At 37.5% G+C, this 19821-nt stretch overlaps 1 pseudogene; it reads left to right on the top strand.

Moving 5' to 3' along the window:
* Nucleotides 1–2222: 2222 nt before the first annotated feature.
* Nucleotides 2223–3350, top strand: LOC122151769 (annotated as a pseudogene).
* The last annotated feature ends 16471 nt before the right edge of the window (nucleotides 3351–19821 follow it).

Here is a 19821-nt window from a genome sequence, read left to right as displayed (position 1 = left end):
GGGCGAGCAGCGAGCTGCTCGCTCCAGGAAGTATATAGTCCGGAATGCCGTTCTTCCAGTTTGTCCCTGGGATAGTATTGCAGGTAGGCCACACCCCTGGGGAAACTCCCCCTAGGCCGACCGGCCGCTTAGAACGCAGTCATATGATCCATCATGGAAACCACCACTCACAACTGGAGTCCAGCCAAGTTGACACATCTTCAACTATCACAATACCATTAACCAAAAACCAGGGGAATTTTGGGATGACATCGAGAACATCTCCATGAAGAAAGCAAAAGGTCATGAAAAAGATAGGAAAGGAAGAAGAGACCAAATGGATATAGGAAGGAACTCTAAAACTTACCCTTGATTGGAGAGAAGCCAAAAAAAATTGAAGAAATGAGAAGATAAAAGATGAACAGAAGATTTCAAAGAGCAACTAGAGAAGACAAAGTCAATTTTTATAATGAAATGTGCAAAGACCTGGAGTTAAAAAAAAAAAAAAAGAAGAAGAAGAAGAAGAAGTACATGCTTGCCATTTCTCATGCTGAAAGAATTGAAGAAAATATTTAAGCCACAGGTTGCCATATTGAAAGATTCTATGGACAAAATATTGAATGATGCAGAAAATATCAAAAGAAAAAAGATGGAAGGAATAGGCAGAGTCACTGTACCAAATAAGTCAATGTTCATCCATTTCAGGAGGTAGCATTTGATCAAGAACCAATGGTACTGAAGGAAGAAGTTGAAGCTGCACTGAAGGAATTAGTGAAAAACAAGTCTCCAGGAACTGAAGAAATACCCATTGAGATGCTTCAACAAATGGATGCTGCACTGGAGGCACTCACTCATCTACATCAAGAAATTTGGAAGACAATTACTTGGCCAACTGATTGGAAGACATCCATATTTGTACTCACTCCAAAGAAAGGTAATCCAACAAAATGTGGAAATTATCAAACCATATCATTAGTATCACATGCAAGTAAAATCTTACTGAAGATAATTCAAAAACTGTTGCAGCAATATATTGACAGAGAACTTTCAGAAATGCAAGCTGGATTCAGAAGAGGATGGGGAATGAGGGATATAATTACTGATGCCAACTGGATCTTGGCTGTATAAAAAGAATACCAGAAAGATATTTACTTGTATTTTATTAACTGTGCAAAAACATTTGTTTGTGTGTATCATTAAAATATGTAGTATTGGGAAGAATGAGAATTCTAAAACAATTAGTTGTGCTCATGAGGAACATGTGCATGGATGAAGAGACAGCTGTTCAAACAGAACAAAAGAATACTGCATGGTTTAAAATCAGGAAGAGAGTGTGTCAGTGTTGTGTCCTTTCACCATACTTATTCAATCTGTATGCTGAGGAAATAATCCAAGAAGCTGGGCTATATGAAGAAGAATGTGGCATCAGGATTTGAGGAAGGCTAATTAACAACCAGCGATACACAGACAACACAAATTTACTGTCTGAAAGTGAGGTTGTATCAAGGTTGTATCTTTTCACTATACTTATTCAATCTGTAGGCTGAACAAATAATCCCAGAAGATAATATGAAGAAGAGCATGGCATCAGGATTGGAGGAAGACTCAATAACAACTAGTGATAAGCAGACTATCCAACCTTGCTTGCTGAAAGTGAGGATGACTTGAAGCACTTACTGACAAAGATTAATGATTACAATCTGCAGGATGGATTCCACCTTAGCATAAAAAATACAAAAATCCTCACAACTGGACCAATGGGGAGCATCACGATAAATGAAGAAAAGATGGAGCTTGTCAAAGATTTCATATTACTTGGTTCTATTGTCAACACCAATGGAAGCAGCAGTCAAGAAATCAGACTACGAGCTCTGGTAGCATAGTGCCTAAGGCACTTGACTGCTAACCAGAAGGCTGGCAGTTCAAGGTTGGGCAATCTACTTCCATAGTGATATGGCCTCGGAAACCCAAGGAGAGGTCTCTATGAGTCGGGTCTGACTTGACAACACAACAACAACAACATTGAACTGGGAAAATAGGCTGCAAGAGACCTCTTCAAAGTGATGAAGTGCAAAGGTGTCTCTTTGAGAAGTAAGGTGAGCCTAACCCAAGTCATGGCATTTTCAAACACCTCACATGCATGTGAAAGCTGGACAATGAATAAGGAAGACTGAAGAAGAACTGATGCTTTTGAGTTGTGATGTTGACAAAGAATGCTGAAAGTTCCATGGACAACCAAGAAAATGAACAAATCTGTGCTAGAAGGAGGGCAGCTGAATGTTCCTGGAAAGAGAAAATGGCCAGACTTCATCATACCTACTTTGGTCATGTTGTCAGAAGGGATCGTTCCTTGGAGGAAAGTATCATGCTTGTTAGTGTGAAGGGTCATTAAAAAAGGGGAAGGTCCACAACAAAATGGATTGGCACTGGCTGTAACGATGGGCTCAGGTATAGCAAGGATTGTGAGGCTGGCACAAGACCAGGCAGTGTTTCATTCTGTTGTACATAGGGTCTCTATGAGTCTGAGATGACTTTATGGCATCTAACAACAACAACAGTCAACTCCTACTCATGGTGACCTTCTGTATAAACAACAATAAAAATATTGTCTTGTCCTGGGACATCTTCAAGATCACTGAACTCCATTTAGTCCATATTTGTGCATATTAGTCTCAAAGGATTTTCCCTTGCCGTACTTATTAACTACAAAGGGAAAAATACTAACTTTCCAGTGACTCTTTGACTCAAAAAATCTCCATCTCATTCCTTGGCTGTGTCTCCCAGGACTTTCTGGTGCTGCTTTCAGCAGCTGCAGAGCTGTTTGTGCTCACAGTGATGTCCTTTGAAGGCTATGTTGCCATTTGCCATCCCCTGCACTATGATTTTATCATGGACAGGGCTATGTATGTGAAGATGGTAGCTGTATCTTGGCTGAGTGGGTGTATGAGTGCAGTGATGCACACCGCAAGAACCTTCTCCTTATCCTGCTGTAAGTCCAATATAGTCCATCTATTCTTCTTTGATATCCCCACATGTTAGCTATTTCTTGCTTGGAAAATGTATTAAGAGAAATTGTTTTTATTCTCATTAGTGTCATGATAGATTTCTGCTGATTCATTTTCATAATTTTCTTTTTCTACATCTTTTCCACTGTCAAGAGGATTCCATCAAAGAAGAACACTCAAAAACCCACTCCACTTGCTTTCCACATGTGGCTGTTTTTTTATTTCTCTACACTGTCTTCATTGTTATCTAAAACCAACTTCAGAAACTGCACCTATTTCTGATCTCATTATTATAGTATTTTATACTATAATCCCTCAATTTTTAATCCCATCATATGCAGTCTAATAAACAGGCTATGGAAATAATATGTGCTGAACAGGAAAGTCATCCAAAAGTAAATGATATTTATTTTCTTTAAATTGTTGTTGTTGTTAGTTGCTGATGAGTCAGCTCTGACTCATAGAGACCCTATGTCCAAGAGAACAAAACACTGTCAAGTCTTGTGCCATCCTCATTGTCCTTACTTGAGTGCAGCATTGCAGCTCCAGTATCAGTGCATCTTGTTGAGGACATTCCCCTTTTTCACTGACCCTCCACTTTACCAAACATAATATCCAGGGAATGGTTCCTTCTGACAACATGACCAAAGTAGGTGAGATGAAATCTGGTCATTTTTGCTTCCAAAGAGTATTCTGGCTGCATTTCTTTCAAGATAAATTTGTTAGTCCTTTTAGCAGAACATGGTACTCTTAGCATTCTTCTCCAGCACCACAACTCAAAGGCATCAACTCTTCTTCAGTCTTCCTTATTCATTGTCCAGCTTTCACATGCATGTGAGGTGATTGAAAATACCATGGCTTGGGTTAGCTGCACTATTGTCTTCAAAGAGACATCTTTGCTCTTCAGCATTTTAAAGAGGTCATTTGCAGCAAAATTGCCCAGTGCAATACATTGTCTGATTTCTTACTGCTGCTTCCATTGTTGATTATGGAACCAAGTAATACGAAACTTTTGACAACTTCAAACTTTTCTCCATTAATCCTGATGCTGCTTATTGGTTCAGTTGAGAGGATTATCATTTTCTTTACCTTAAAGTATAATCCATAATAGACTGTAGTCTTTAATCTTCATCAGTAATTGCTTCAAGTCATCATCACTTTCAGCAAGCAAGGTTGTATCATATGTTTATCACAGGTTGTTAATAAGTCTTCCTCCAATCCTGATGCTGTGTTCTTCTTCATATAATCCAGCTTCTCAAATTATTTGCTCAGCATACAGATTGAATGTTATTGTTGTTATGTGCCATCCAGTCCGCTCTCACTCATAGCGACCTCTTCTTCAGTTTCCAAGGTGGTATCACTATAGACGTAGATTGCTTAACCTTCCTTCTGAGGAGTGGCTGGTGTGTTTGAACCACCAGCTTTCTGGTTAGCAGTCAAGTGCCTTAGGCACTACGCTACCAGAACCCCTATATTTATGGTGAAATGATACAACCCTGATGCACACTCCCTTCCTGATTTTAAACCATTCAGTATCTCCTTGTTCTGTTTAAAGAACAACCTCCTGGTCTGTGTGCAGGTTCCTCATGAGCAAAATTAAGTGTTGCTGAATTTCCAGTCTTCTAAATTTATTCATAATTCGTTATGATCTACAGTCAAATGCTTTTGCATAGTCAATAAAACACAAGTAAACCTCTGTCTGGTATCCTACGCTTTCACCCAAGATCTATCTAATATCAGCAAAGATATTCCTTGTTCGATGTCCTCTTCTGAATTCAGCTTGCATTTCTGGAAATTCCCTGTCAGTGTGTTGCTGCAACCATTTTTGAATTATCTTCAGCAAAATTTTACTTGCATGTAATATTAATGACAATGTTCAATATTTTCCACATTCTGTGGGATCACCTTTCTTTGGATGGGGTACAAATTTGGACCTCTTCCAGTCAGTTGGCCAGTCAACTATCTTCCAGATTTCTTAGCTTAGATGAGTAAGTGCCTCCAGTGTGATATCTGTTTGTTTAAACAGTTCAGTGGGTATTCAATCAATTAATGGAGCGATGTTTTTCACCAAATTCTTCAGTGCAGCTTCAACTTCTTCTTCACTAGAATTGGTTCTTGACTGTATTCATCCTGCAATAGATGAACATTGATCAATTATTTTTGGTTTACTGACTCTGTCTTTAATGTGTTATTATTATTTACTTTCTATAATATCCAGAAAAAAACTAAATTACAAAATAAAATGTTAAATACATTTTACAGGTAGGCAAGAGCAAGCAACAATTCCACAACTATTCTTCTGCACTAATATATGTGTTTTTTAAAAATTATAGGTACAGATACTAAAAACCAAATGATTTTTAGAGAAACAAAACCAGTAAAGTTTATATATATATATATATATATATAAAGAGAAATTTATCTTAGGAAAATGGCTCACACACTTATAGAAGCTGGCAAGTTCAAAGTTCTTGGATCAAACGTCAAGCTGGAGGCTTTTCCCGACTCATGCAACTGCAGTGGCTGAGGATATCAAGGTTGGCAGGCAGTATACTGGCTGTTGAGTCCAACGAATGATGAATGATGAATCCAAGATCTCCAGGCTGAATGGTAGATTGTTCACTCACAGCAGTTGTAGGTAGCACAACAGAATCCTGATCCACAGAAGAGTGTCTCTTTCCCAAAGATGTCCATAAATATACTAGAAGCAGGCCACACCCCTAAGGAAACTCGCTTTAATAGATTGGCTGCTCTAAACATATACATCTGATCCCATTATTGGAACAACTCATACCACAATTGCTTAAACCACACAGAATTGTAATCCAGCCAAGTTGACACACAGCTCCAACTATCACAGTCCACCCCTTGTCAACTTGGCAATTGTTCGCATCTTCTTAACCACATATAATCTCTAAATAAGGACAATTATAAAGTCTTATTTGCACCTAACATGATATGCTAACACCCATACAACTGAAACGCATTAACCTCATTTACATTTCACAGTTCATAACAAAAGGAAACAAAAATATTTAATGCACATTTACAATGAAGAAATATAATAATCACAGTCCTCGTTTCTGCAACTGGTCATGTGGTCATAGCTGATATTCAGAACTACCTTCTTCCACCACCCATTCTGTATTTCCCTTGCCCTCAGCAAGCACCTCAGCTGGTCGTGGTTCTTTGCCTGGTGAGGTGACTTAAACCTTCATTCCTGGAGAGTCTGGGCAATTAACAGTCATAACAGAATTGGGTTGCTGTAATTTTCCATTGACTTTAATCACAGGGCATGGTGATACTAAGAGACGTCCTCAAGAATCTCCTGTATTCCAGACATATTTTTCTTTATCTCCATTATGTAATGTCAATCCAATTTCCCCTTGGTAATCAGGGGGTCTGTAAACTGACTCAAGTCTGGGAATTGTTTGAGAAGCTGTGACTCTCTATTCTGGTGATTCAATCTAGGCTGCTGTTCACGTGACCTAGAATTCTTCTCTCTATACAGATCAAATAAATGTTTAGAAGGATTACCACATATTTCACTACTAGGAACACCATGCACAAGTAGTGATTGCCATAATTCCACATGAGTCAGACTATTCTGATTACTGTTCTGACTCTGCTGTCCATTATGGTAACCATGTCCACCTTGCCTTTGTCGATTAACTGCTGTCACTTGGCACCTACTACCATGGGGTCCAATCACCACCATCATAGATAAGTGTTTCAGTTCAATTAGGACAGTTCCCACTGTCAAATATAGTTTACATAAAATAACAATCACAGCAGTCTTCAAGGGTACTGGAGCTCCCATCACAAATTTATTCCTCATGGTACTGGTGAAAGGCGTGTCTTCTGGACTCTCCATTTCTGGCTCTAGGGGTCTAATCTGATAAATTTATTCTAACAGGCCAATTTCCCTAAGCCTCTGGATACATTCTTCTACAATATACCAAGGCAGGTCTGATACTTCAACTTGACTTAACATAGGCCACTGCATAATCCATGATTCAGTAAACTAACCAAATAAACTATTAGAGCCTTTCCTAATCTCTGCAGCTGCCACATTGAATGAAGAATCTGTACTTAGTAGGCCTAAATCAATAAACTCAGACTGATCCAAAGTCACATTCCTTGTGTGATTATCCCAGACCCTCAGTAGCCATTCCCATACATATTCTCCATTTCTGTCTGTTTTATTAGCAAAATCAAGTACATCTTTTCAGGTGTAGCATACCGCCTCCTCAATCACACTTTGTATTTCACCCTTTGGGGCTCATTGGACTTAACTTTAGTTATAGGTCTAGCAGCAACAATGGGTGGTTGGGGAAGTTCCTGAGAACATTCAGCAATGTCTTCCATGGCCTCTGCCTCAGGCAATGACCCAGCAGAAACATATCGGTTAATCCCATCAAACTGAGGTGGAGGGGATAAGGTTTTACAGTAATCCCTTCAGATGGGAGGGATTCAATAGAATTTACAGGCTCTATATCCTGATCTTCATGATTTTCTGCCCATATCTCTCCATTCCAGGTTTTAGGATCCCATTTTTTTCCCTGTCAATGCCCTCACTTTAACTTCAGACACCATTCTGGGTTGGTAATTTAATTGGCATTGTAATTCAACCACCCTTAAAATAAGACTCTGTGTTTGATTTTTGGCAATATCAGCTCTGTTACTAGAAGAAATAAGGCTTTCTTTCAGAGTGTAACTGGAAACATTGAGGTTTTTTATGCAGCACTGAAGCTGTGATTCAGCTGCCCTGAGCTCATCTTGCTCTTTCATCACTTTGTCTAGTCTAAGTAGGAACAACCAACCAGCTTCTTATACTCCTCATGCTGACAAAATTGTAGAAAAGTATCAAATATGTGATCACCCAGAGCCTTCCTTTTCACAAGTACTCGATCTATTGGTGTGGTGCTATTTTGCATATGAATGTTGCCATCTCACACCATGGATTAGCTGGGCCTTCTTTACTAACAGAGGCAGGGGCACTAGTATCTTTATGATTAATCAAATTGGAGAACCAGTTTGGGAAGCCCATCCTTATGATTTTGTGTCTCTAGAACTGGTAGCATAGTGCCTAAGGCATTTCACTGCTTCAGAAGGCTGGTGGTTCAAACCCACCAGACACTCTTCAGAAGGAAGGTTTGGCAATCTACTTCTATAGTGATACTGCCTTGGAAACCCAAGGAGGCGTAGTTATGAGTCAGACCTGACTCCAGGGCAGTGGTTGCCTTGCCTTGCCTTTAGAACCACTCCCGGCACCAAAGTGTTAGACTGGGTTCTCTAGAAAAACAAAACAATTGTGGTCCAGCTCTAATTATCCCACCATCATTGCAGCTGGTGTGTCAATACATCTCCTTGAGGTCTTTCTCCTTTTTTGTTGACCTTCCACCTTACCAAGCATGATGTCTTTCTCTAGGGAATGGTCCCTTCAGACAACATGACCAAAGTAGGTCAGACGAAGTCTGGCCATTTTTGCTTCCAAGGAGCATTCTAACTGCCCTTTCTCCAGGACAAATTTGTTTGTTCTTCTGGCAGTCCAGGGTACTTTCACTATTCTTTGCCAACACCACAACTCAAAAGCATCAACTCTTCTTCTGTCTTACTTATTCATTGTCCAGATTTCACATGCATTTGAGATGATTGAAAACACCATGGTTTGGCTTAGGCATGCCTTAGTCTTCAATGAGACATCTTTGCTCCTCAGCACTTTAAAGAGGTCTTTTGCAGCAGATTTGCAAAGTTTAATTTCTTGACTGCTGCTTCCATTGGTATTGGTTGTGGAGACAAGTAATATCAAATTTTTACAACTTCAATCTTCTCTCCATTCATCATAATGCTGTTTATTGGTCCAGTTCTGAGGATTTTAATTTTCATTATATTGAGGTGTAATCCATATGGCAGACTGTAGTCTTTTATCTTTGTCAGTAAGGGCTTCAAGTCATCTTCACTTTCCTCAAGCAAGGTTGTGTCATGTGCATGTTGCAGGTTGTTAATAAGTCTTCCTCCAATCCCGCTGTCATGTCCTCCTTCATATAGTTCAGCTTCTCGGATTATTTGCTCAGCATACAAACTGAATAAGTATGATGATAGGATACAAATCTAATGTGGTCACTTCCTGATTTTAAACAATGCAGTATCATTTGTTCTGTTTGAATGGCAGCCTTCTCGTCTATGTACAGGTTCCTCATGAGCACACTTAAGTGTTCTGGAATTTCCATTCTTCTCATTGTTATCTGTAACTTGTTAGGATCCACACAGTGAATGTTTTTGCATAGTTAATAAAACACAAGTAAACATCTTTCTGGTATTCTTTGCTTTCAGTCAAGATCCATGTGACATCAGCAATTATATCCCTCATTCCACATCCACTTCTGAATCCATTTTCCATTTCTGGAAGTTCTCTGTCAATATACTACTGCAACCATATTTGAATTATCTTCAGCTAGATTTTATTGGTATGTGATATTAATGATATTGTTCAATAATTTCCACATTCTGTGGTGTCACCTTTGTTTGGAATGGGTACAAATATGGATTTCTTCCAGGCAGTTGGGTAGGCAGCTCTCTTCCAAATTTTGTGGCATAGACAAGTAAGTACTTCCAGAGCAGTATCCTTTTTTTGAAACATCTCAATGAGTATCTTGTCAATTCCTGGACCCTTGTTTTTCACCATTTCCTTTAGTGCAGCTTTGACTTCTTCCTTCAATATCATCGGTTCTCAGTCATATGCCACCTCCTGAAATAGATGCTCATCGACCAATTCTTTTTGGTACAGTGACTCTCTTTATTCCTTCCATCTTCTTTTGTTGTTTCCTGCATTTAATAATTTGCCCATAGAAACTTTCAGTATTGCAACACAAGGCTTGATTTTTTTGTTTTTTTCAGCTTGAGAAATGGAAGTATGTTCTGCCTTTTTTGTTTTCTAAATCCAGGTTTGTGAACATTTCTTTATAATAATTGACTTTGTCTTCTTGAATTTTTCTTTGAAATCTGTTCAGCTCTTTTATGTTGTAACTTATTCAATTTATTTTAGCCACTCTCTGTTCAAGAGCAAGTTTCAGAGTGTCTTCTGACATCCATTTTGGTCTTTTCTTCCTTTCCTGCCTTTTTAATGACTTTTTGCTTTCTTCACGGATTATGTTCTTGATGTCATCCAACAATTCCTCTGATTTTTGGTCACTGGTGTTCAATGCATCAAATCTGTTTTTTTTTTTTTTTTTTTTTTTTATGGTTTCTAAGTTCAGGTGAGATATAACCTAGGTCATATTTTGGATCAAGTGGACTTGTTTCACTTGTCTTCATCTTCAACTTGAACTTGCATATTAGCATTTGATGGTGTGTTTCACAGTCAGCTCCTGGCCTTGTTTTGGCTAAAGATATTGAGCTTCTCCATCCCCCCTTGCCACAGATGTAGTCAATCTGATTCCTGTGTATTCTGTCTGAAGAAATCCACATGTATAGATGCCATTTATGTTGTTGAATAAAGGTATTTGCAACGAATAAGTCATTGGTTTTGCAAAATTCTATTATGCAATCTCTAGTATCATTTCTATCACCAAGTGTATATTTTCCAACTACTGGTGATTCTTCCTTGTTTCCAATTTTTGCATTCCAATCACCAGTAATAATCAACATATCTAGATTACATATTTGATCAATTTCAAACTGCAGAAGTTGGTAAAAACCTTCAATTTCCTTGTCTTTGACTTTGGTGATTGGTACCTAAATTTGAATAATAGCAGTATTAAGTGGTTTTCCTGGTAGGCATATGGATATTATACTATAATTGACAACATTATACTTCAGAACAAATCTTGAAACATTCTTTTTGACGATAAATACCACATCCTCTTCAGTTTGCCATATCCAGCATAGCAGATCATATGATTGTCTGATTCAAAATGGCCAAAACTAGTCCATTTCAGCTTACTAATACCTAGGATATCAATCCTTATGGGTTCCATTTCACTTCTGACAACTTCCAACTTTCCTAGTTTTGTACTTTGTATATTCCAAGTTTTGACTACTAAGGGATATTGCAGCTGTTTCTTCTTATTTTGAGTATTGTCACATCAGCAAATGAAGATACTAAAAAGCTTTACTCCATCCATGTTATTAAGGTTGACTCTACTTTGGGGAATCCACTCTTCTCCAGTCATGTTTTGAGTGCCCTCTGACTTGACTGGTTCATCGTATGGCAGTTTATCAGACAATGTTCTCTTGATATTAATAAGGTTTTCAATGGACAATTTTTTTTTTTTTTTTTTTGTAGAAGTTGATTAGCAGTTCCTTTTTCTTAGTCTGTCTTAGTATGTAAATTCTGCTGAAAATTATACACCAAATACCTTTGAAATACTGATAGGCTCTGTTCCGACATTATCACAACATGTAAGCTACCAAGTACATTAACCTCATAGAGGACTGGTGGAAATCTGATAACAATGAAGAAGGAACAGAAGTATAAAAATATGGCTAGGGTGATAGAAAAAACATTAGAGATCACATAACAGAATTTTGCAAAACTAACGGAAGGTGGGGAAATCTACTTTCGTAGTGATACCACCTCGAAACCCAAGGAGGGGATGTGATGAGTCGGGTCCAACTCAATGGCAAATAACAACAACAACAATGACCTATTTGAAAGCTTTTTTTCTTTCTTTCTTTTTTTTTTTTTTTTTGGTAGTATTCTCTTCCCTCCCTTCACATCTCTGGTAACCAATAAAGTTTCCTTTCATATATAAACCTTTCCTTGACTTTTTACAATAATGAACAAATAATATATTTATTTCTCTGTGATGGATTTATTTCACTCAGCATAATGTCCTCCAAATTCATCCTTGTTATGTGATTTGCAGATTCTACATTATTCTCTGGTTTTGCATGTTATTCCATTGTGTGGAACAAGGGTGTGCATGTATCTGTTCTTGTCCTGCCTCTCATTTCTTTAGGATATATGCTAAGAAATGGGATTGCTGGGTTAAATGGTATTTCTAATTCCAGCTTTTTAAGGAAATACCAGACTGCTCTCCACAGTGGTCATATCATTTTACAGTATCACAAGCAGTTTGTGAGAGTCCCAATCTCTCCACATGCTCACCTGTATTAGTTAATTTCTGTCTTGTTGAACTTTGCTACTAGTGCTGGGGTGAGATGGTATCTAAATGTTTTGATATGTAGCTCTCTGATGACAAATGATCATGAACATTTCTTCATGTATTTGCTGGCTGCCTAAATATTCTCTTTGGTGAAGTGTCTATTCATGTCTTCTGAACACTTCTCAATTGGATTGTCAATTCTTTGCTGTTGTGGTGCTAGAGTTTTCCATAAATTTTAGAGATAAATCCCTTGTCAGATATGTCATTGCCGAATGTTTTTTCCCAATCTGTAGGTTCTCTTTTGACTCTTTTGGACAAGTCTTTGGAAGCACATAAACATTTAATTTTCAGAAGGTCCCATTCATGTACTTTATCATTAGCTGTTTATGAATTTTGGGTTATGCTTGACAGTCTCTTTATGCTATAAATTAGGGCCCATAAGTTTGTACCTATTTTTTCCTTGAGGAACTTTATAGTTTTAGGTTTCATATTTAAGTCTTTGATCCACATGGAGTTAGTTTTTGTATATGTTGTAAGGTACAGATCTTGTTTCATTTTTCTGCAAATGGATACCCAGTTTTGCCATCACCCTTTGTTAGACCACATTTTTCCCATTTAATTGATTTCAGCCCCTTGTCAAAAATCAGCTCACCGTAAGTTAATGGATCTATTTCTGCGTTCTCAATTTGAGTACTAACCAGAAGACTAGTGGTTCAAACCCACCAGCCACTCTTTAGAAGGAAGGTTGGGCCATCTACTTCCATAGTGATACCACCTTGGAAAGCCATGGAGGTGTTGCTATGAGCTGGAACCGACTCGGTGGCAGTGAGTTTGGGTTTTAGTTGTGGGTCTATGTGTCTGCCATTGTACCACTACCAAGCTGTTTTGACCACTGTGGCTGTGTAAGGTACATCTGACCCAAGCCATGGTATTTTCATTAGTCTCATATGCACGTGAGAGCTGGACAATGAATAATAAGGACTACAGAAGAATCTATGCATTTGAATTGTGATGTTGGAGAAGAATATTAAAAGTACCATGAACTGCTAGAAGAATAAACAAATCTGTCTTGGAGGAAGTATAGCTGGAACACTACTTAGAAATGAAAATGACCAGATTTTGTCTGTCACAGTTTGGTGATGTTGCCAGAAGGTACCAATCCCTAGAGAAGACTATCATATTAAGTAGAGTAGAGAGTCAGAGATAAAGGAGAAAACCCTTAATGATGGGCTCAAGTATGGCAATGATTGTGAGGATGGTGCAGTACCAGACAATGTTTCATTCTGTTGTACATAGGGTTTTCATTTTTTCTCACATGCATATGAGGCTATTGAAAATACCATGGCTTGGGTCAGACGTACCTTGCTCTTGTGATATCTTTGTTCTTTGACACTTTAACGAGCCCTTCTGTAGCAAATTTACCCAATGCAATGCTTTGTGTGATTTCTTGACTGTTGCTTCCATGAGCATTGGTTGTGGATCCAAATAAAATTTAATCATTGGCAATTTTAATCTTTTCTCCATTTATCCATGATGTCACTTATTGGTCGAGTTGTGAGGATTTCTGTTTTCTTTCTTTTAAGATGTAATTCATTTTGAAGGGTGTACTATTTCATCTTCATCAATAAGTACTTCAGGTCTTCTTTACTTTGAGCAAGGAAAGTTGTGTCTTCTACATATTGCAGGTTGTTAATAAGTCTTCCTCCAATTCTGATGCTGCATTCTTCTTCATAAAGTACAGTTTCTTGAGTTATTTGCTCAGCATACAGATTGAATTTATATGGTGAAAGAATATAACTCTGACACATCTTTTCTGATTTTAAATCATACAGTATCATCTTGTTTAGTTCTAATGATTGTCTTTTGGTCTATGTAGAGGTTCATCATAAGAAAAAATATGTTGTACAATATATTGGCAGAGAACTGACTGAATTCAAGCTGTATTCAGAAAAGGCAATGAAATGGGGAATATAATTGTTGATGTCAAATGGATCTTGTCTGAAAGTAATGAATATCAGAAAATTCTTACCACGTTCTGTTGACTATGCAAAGACATTTGACTTTCTGTATCAAAACAAATTATGGATAACATTGTGAAAAATGGGAACTACAAACCATTTAACTGTGCTTATAAGCCACAAGTTAGATGTTATTTAATCATTGTGATAGTTAAGGTTATGTGTCAACTTGGCTGGAACAGGATTCTAAGTGGGTTAAAAAATTATGATGTAGCCATCCCCCATGATGAAACATGATATAATATAACTATTTCCATGATAAGTTTTGCTATGAGCAGCCAATCAATTGAAAGAGACTTTCCTCAGGGTGGTAGCCTGTTTCCAATATATACATGGGCATCCTGGGAAAACTCTTGACTCTGCTAGATCTGGATTCTACATCTAGCTCATCATCATTTTTGGTTTCTGAAATGAACCAGTAGCCTACCATATTGCCTGCCTATCTTGGGATTGTTGCCTTCATAGTCTGTGAGTCAATAGTCTCTTATTTTACCTACTGATCTTGTATTAATCATCCTTCGTAGTCAGGAGCCTTCTGTACTGCCCACTGATCTTGATAAGTCAGCCTCTGCAACTGTTTAAGTCTCTAGATGTCTCCAGATTGAATTTTGACCCATTGATTAGGGACTTGGAAGCCTCTACAGTTGTGTGAGCCATTCCTTGAGATAAATCTGTCTCATATATGTCACTGGATTTGCTTTTCTAGAGAACTAGCTTAAGACAATGATGATAATTTTATTTGCCAGAATGATACAATATTTCTAAATTTGTAACACTCACAAGCAGAAATTGAAGGAGTTATGATTATTAGGGTACATTTTAACACTTCTGTTAAAACTGGATAGGTAAAAACTGCTGTAATCAATTATTGCAAACTCAGTGACTTGACAAAAATAAATTTATTAACCTACTGCTCTGTTATTAGGAGTTTGAAATTGGTTTTACTGAGGTAAGTGTCAAGGTGTCAGGAGGGCTGTGTTGCCATGTGAGACTTTAGGAGAGTATTACCTTTTGGAGATTTTCCAGCTACTAGACCTACATTGACAGTGCTGGTAGCATAGTGCCTAAGGCACTTGACTGCTAACCAGAAGGCTGGAGGTTCAAACCCACCAGCCACTCCTTGGAAGGAAGATTGGCAATCTACTTCCATAGTGATACCTCCTCGGCAACCAAGGAAGGGTCACTACGAGTTTGGGCTGACTTGATGGCACAAAACAATAACAACAACAGACCTACATTCTTTGCATTATTTGGTTCAAAACCTCTTCTTCCATCTTCAAAGCCAGAAATATACCATCTTTACATATCTCACTCTTTCTCAATAAGCACATTGACTTCCAACTTTGACTTTTCTTGTCTCACTCTGATTTTTCTTATCTCTCCTTATACAGACCAATAATTACATTGGGCTTAGCCAGGAAATCCAGATAATCTCCCCATCTCAAGATCTTTAAAATTTCCTCCTAAAATTCTTAAGTTGCTTTTTGTCATATTAAGTTCCAGTGATTAGAACATGGATGTATTTGGAGGCAATTATTCAGCCTACTACAAAGAAAACATAAATGAGAAAAGATCCAAGAAAAAAAAAAAAATGTATGTAAAACACTGCACCAAACTACTGCATACTTCAGATTATTTTAGAATGTAAATATAACATTTATAAATATTAATAGCTTACAGATCCATAGTGAAAACTATGAGAAATTTCAAAGAATAAGTCAGTCAGAGATGATTTAATTAAAAAAAAAAAAAAATTGAAAAATCAAATCTTAGATCCAAAAAGCCCTGATAACTCAAAATAAAGTATAAAAACTAATAATCTAGAAATATATAATGACACAGCTGTAATCCAAAATTCTTTTCAAAATCAAGCCAGTTTTGGCTCACAGTGACTCCATGTGAAAGAATAGAACTGCCCTTATAGTTTCTGGACTGTAATCTTTGCAGAAGTAAATTCCGAGGTCTTTTCTTCCATGGGATGACTGCTAACCTTTCACTTAACTGCCAAGCACATAAGGATTGTACTTCTAGGACTACTTCAAAACCAAAGATAGAGAAAATTTCAAAGAGTTGCCAAGTCTAAGAAAACATAACCTTCAAGGCATCAAAGATAGAACACTTATGATCAGAATATATATAAACAGGGATATGAGGGAACAAATTATTTAAAACACATGTTGTTGTTGTTACTTGCCATTGAGTTGGTTACAACTCATATGGACCTTATGTACGAAAAAACCAAATGCTGACTGGTTCTGAACCATCCTCACAATTGTTGCTGTTTGAACGCATTTTCGCCATCACTGTGTCAATCCATCTCTTGAAGGGTCTTCTCTTTTTCATTGTCCCTCCACTTTATCATGCATAATGTCCTTCTCCAGGGATGGATCCCTCTGGTAACATGTCCAAATTAGTTGTGAGAAAGTTTCATTATCCTTGCTTCTAAAGAGCAATCTGTCTGTATTTATTTTAAGACAGATTATTTATTCTAACAGTTCCTGATATATTCAATATTCTTCACCAAGAGCATAATTCAAATATATCAATTCTACTTAAGTCTTCCTTATTCATTGTCCAGCTTCCAAATGCATATGAGGCAGTTGAAAATACCATGGCTTGGGTTAGGCATACATTCGTTCTCTAAGGGACATATTTATTTACTTTTTAGCACTTTTAAAGTGCATTAGATTCAACCAACATGTTATTTGATTATTAAATTTTTTAATTGTGACTTTAGTGAAAGTTTATGAAGCAAATTGTTTTTTGAATTAAAAAATTCATGCAATCCAATTAAAAAATGGGCAGAGAACATGAATAGATATTTCACTAAAGCAGATGTTCACCTGGCCAACAAACACATTACGATATGCTCATGACCATTAGTCAATAGAGAGATGCAACTCAAAACAGTAATTTCATTTCAGCATTAATAGCAAAGTTCAAAATAACAGAAAATAACAAATGCTAGTGAGGATTTGGAGAGACTGGAACCCTTATATACTGCTAATGGGATTATAAAATGGTTCAAACACTGTGGAAAATAGCATGATGCTGCCCTAAAATGTTGAAAATATCTTATGATCCAGCAATCCTATTACTGTGTATATATATCCCATAAAAATGAGCTGTGACACAAATTGATATATGCATACCCATATCATCACCACATTATTCACAATTGCAAATAGATGGAAACAGTCTAAACACCCATGGATGGATAAATGGATAAACAAACTCAGGTACATACACATAATGGAATACAAGGCAATATTAAAGAATGATGATGAATTTGCACACCACATCATAAATTGGATGAACCTGGAGACTATTATACTGAGTAAAATTAGTCAATCACAAAGGGCAAATAATATATGAGATCACTGTTATAAAAAGTCAAGAAAAGGTTTACACATAGGAAGGAGCACCTTGAAGGTGTCCAACAGTGGGAGGGGAAGGGAAAGTATATCACTAAATAGTTAGACATATAATACTTTGGGTGAAGTGAAAGGCATTTGATTTCTTGACTGCTGCTTACATGGACATTGATTGTAAATATAAGATTGTAAAAAGAAATCCTTGAGAACTTTATAAAATTTCTTCAATCATCATTATGCCGTGTATTAGTCAAATTGTGAGTTTTTTTTTTTTTTCTTTATTTTGAGGTGCAATTTGTACTGAATACTGTACTCTCTCTTCTTCATCAAAAAGTGTTTCAAATTCTCTTGACTTTCAGCAAGCAAGGTTGTGTCATCTGCATATCACAGATTGTTAGTCTTTCTCCCATCCTGATGCCACATTTTTTTTATTTATTTATTTTGCTGTTTATTCGGATTTGGGTGAAAGTTTACAAAGCAAGTTCTCTTTCTATACAGCAGCTCACATACACTTTGTCTCATGACATTGACTACAATTTTCCACAGTTCAAGAGCTACCCTCCCACTTCCTCCCCATAGTTACCTCTTTTCTGTGTCCTTCCCTCCATATACTCCTGCCTCCTGAACTGTTTCCCTGTGCATACTCAGCCCTTATATTCTCTCATAACTGATCTCTCCAAGGAGTTGATTTACCTAATGTAAAAGTTCACCTCATATGCCTGTCTTTTGTTTGGCTGGAAGTCACAGGAGTGGGTTCAATTCCAGACCTGAAGGGCAGCTAGGGGCCATAGCCCCAGTGGTTCCACCAGGCTCTATCAGGCCAGCAAACTTGGTCCCCGCTGCCTTTTTTTTTTTTAATGATTTTAAGTTTTGTTCCACATTGTTCTCCCACTCTATCCAGGATCTCCTACATAGATCTCCCTCCAAGTGGTTGACAGTGGTAGCCAGGCACAATCTATTTCTTCTGGTCTCCTAGTCATATAGACTGAGGATTGCATGGTGTACCAGTCACTTGGATTACTTGTTACCATGCATATTTGGTTTTCTTCATTCTTCTTTGCTCTGGATGAGGAGACACCCATTGTTGCATCTAGATGGCTGCGTGCAAGCTTTTAAGATCTCAGTAGCACTCAACAAAGCGGGATGTGGAACAGTGTTTTGTGTAGTATGCTATGCCAGTCAAGCTTGATGTCCACTATGACATCATAGGTCCAACTACTGGCTCCTTTTGGGTAGTTGGCTGTGGGAAAGAAGTGACTACAAACTTGTCCCTTGTCAGTGCTACTATAAACCTGGGAATTCTTATAGAACATACCAATACATTTGCACAAACATTGCCTGTCAACCCTATACATGGTCTTGAGCACCTTCTCCCCTGCATAGTTCCAACTTTTTAAGGAATCACCATTCTGTTTCCACAATTGTATCATTTGACAGTCCCACCAGAAGTGTTTGAGAGTCCCAATCTCTCCAAATCCTCACCAATATTTGTTATTTTCTGTCTTGTTGAACGTTGCTACTAGTGCTGGGGCAAGATGGTGTCTCATTTTTGTTTTGATTTACATCTCTGTAATGGCTAATGATCACGAGCATTTCTTCATGTATTTGCTGGGCACGTGAACATCTGCTTTTGTGAAGTGTCTATTCATGTCTTCTGCCCATTTTTTAATTGGATTGTTAATGTTTTTGTTTTTGAGGTTTGGAGTTTACTATAAATTCTACAGATAAGTCCCTTGTCAGATATGTCGTTGCCAAATATTTTTTTCCCAATCTGTAGGTTCTCTTTTGACTCTTGGAAAAGTCTTTCAAAGCATGTAAAATTTAGTTTTTAGAAGGTCCTGTTTATCTAGTTTATCTTCACCTGTTTGTGCATTTTGGGTTATGCTTGACAGTACATTTATGTCATAAATTAGGGCCCCTAAATTTGCTATTTTGCCTTAAGTAACTTTATAATTTTAAGTTTCATATTTAAGTCTTTGATGCATCTGGAGTTAGGTTTTGTGTGTGGTGTGAGATACGGATCTTGTTTAATTTTTTTCTTAAAATTGGTATCCAGTTTTGCTAGCACCATTTGTTAAAGAGACTATCTCTTCCCCATGTAATGGATTTCAGCTTTGTAAAAAATCAGCTGACCATAGGTTGATGGATCAATTTCTGGGTTCTACGTTCTGTTCCACTTGTCTATGTATCTGTCATTGTAGCAGTACTAGACTGTTTTGAATACTGTGGCTGTATTGTAGGTTTTGAGATCTGGGAGAGTGAGACCTCCTACTTTGTTCTTCTTCTTCAATAGTGCTTTGCTCATTCGAGGTCTCTTTCCTTTCCATATAAATTT

Source organism: Orycteropus afer, unplaced genomic scaffold, assembly GCF_000298275.1.
Source record: "Orycteropus afer afer isolate SDZICR_OR568_19922 unplaced genomic scaffold, OryAfe1.0 scaffold00695, whole genome shotgun sequence".
NCBI lineage: Eukaryota > Metazoa > Chordata > Mammalia > Tubulidentata > Orycteropodidae > Orycteropus > Orycteropus afer.
The sequence above is the reverse complement of the archived record's forward strand: the minus strand, read 5'-3'. Positions and strand labels throughout refer to the sequence as shown.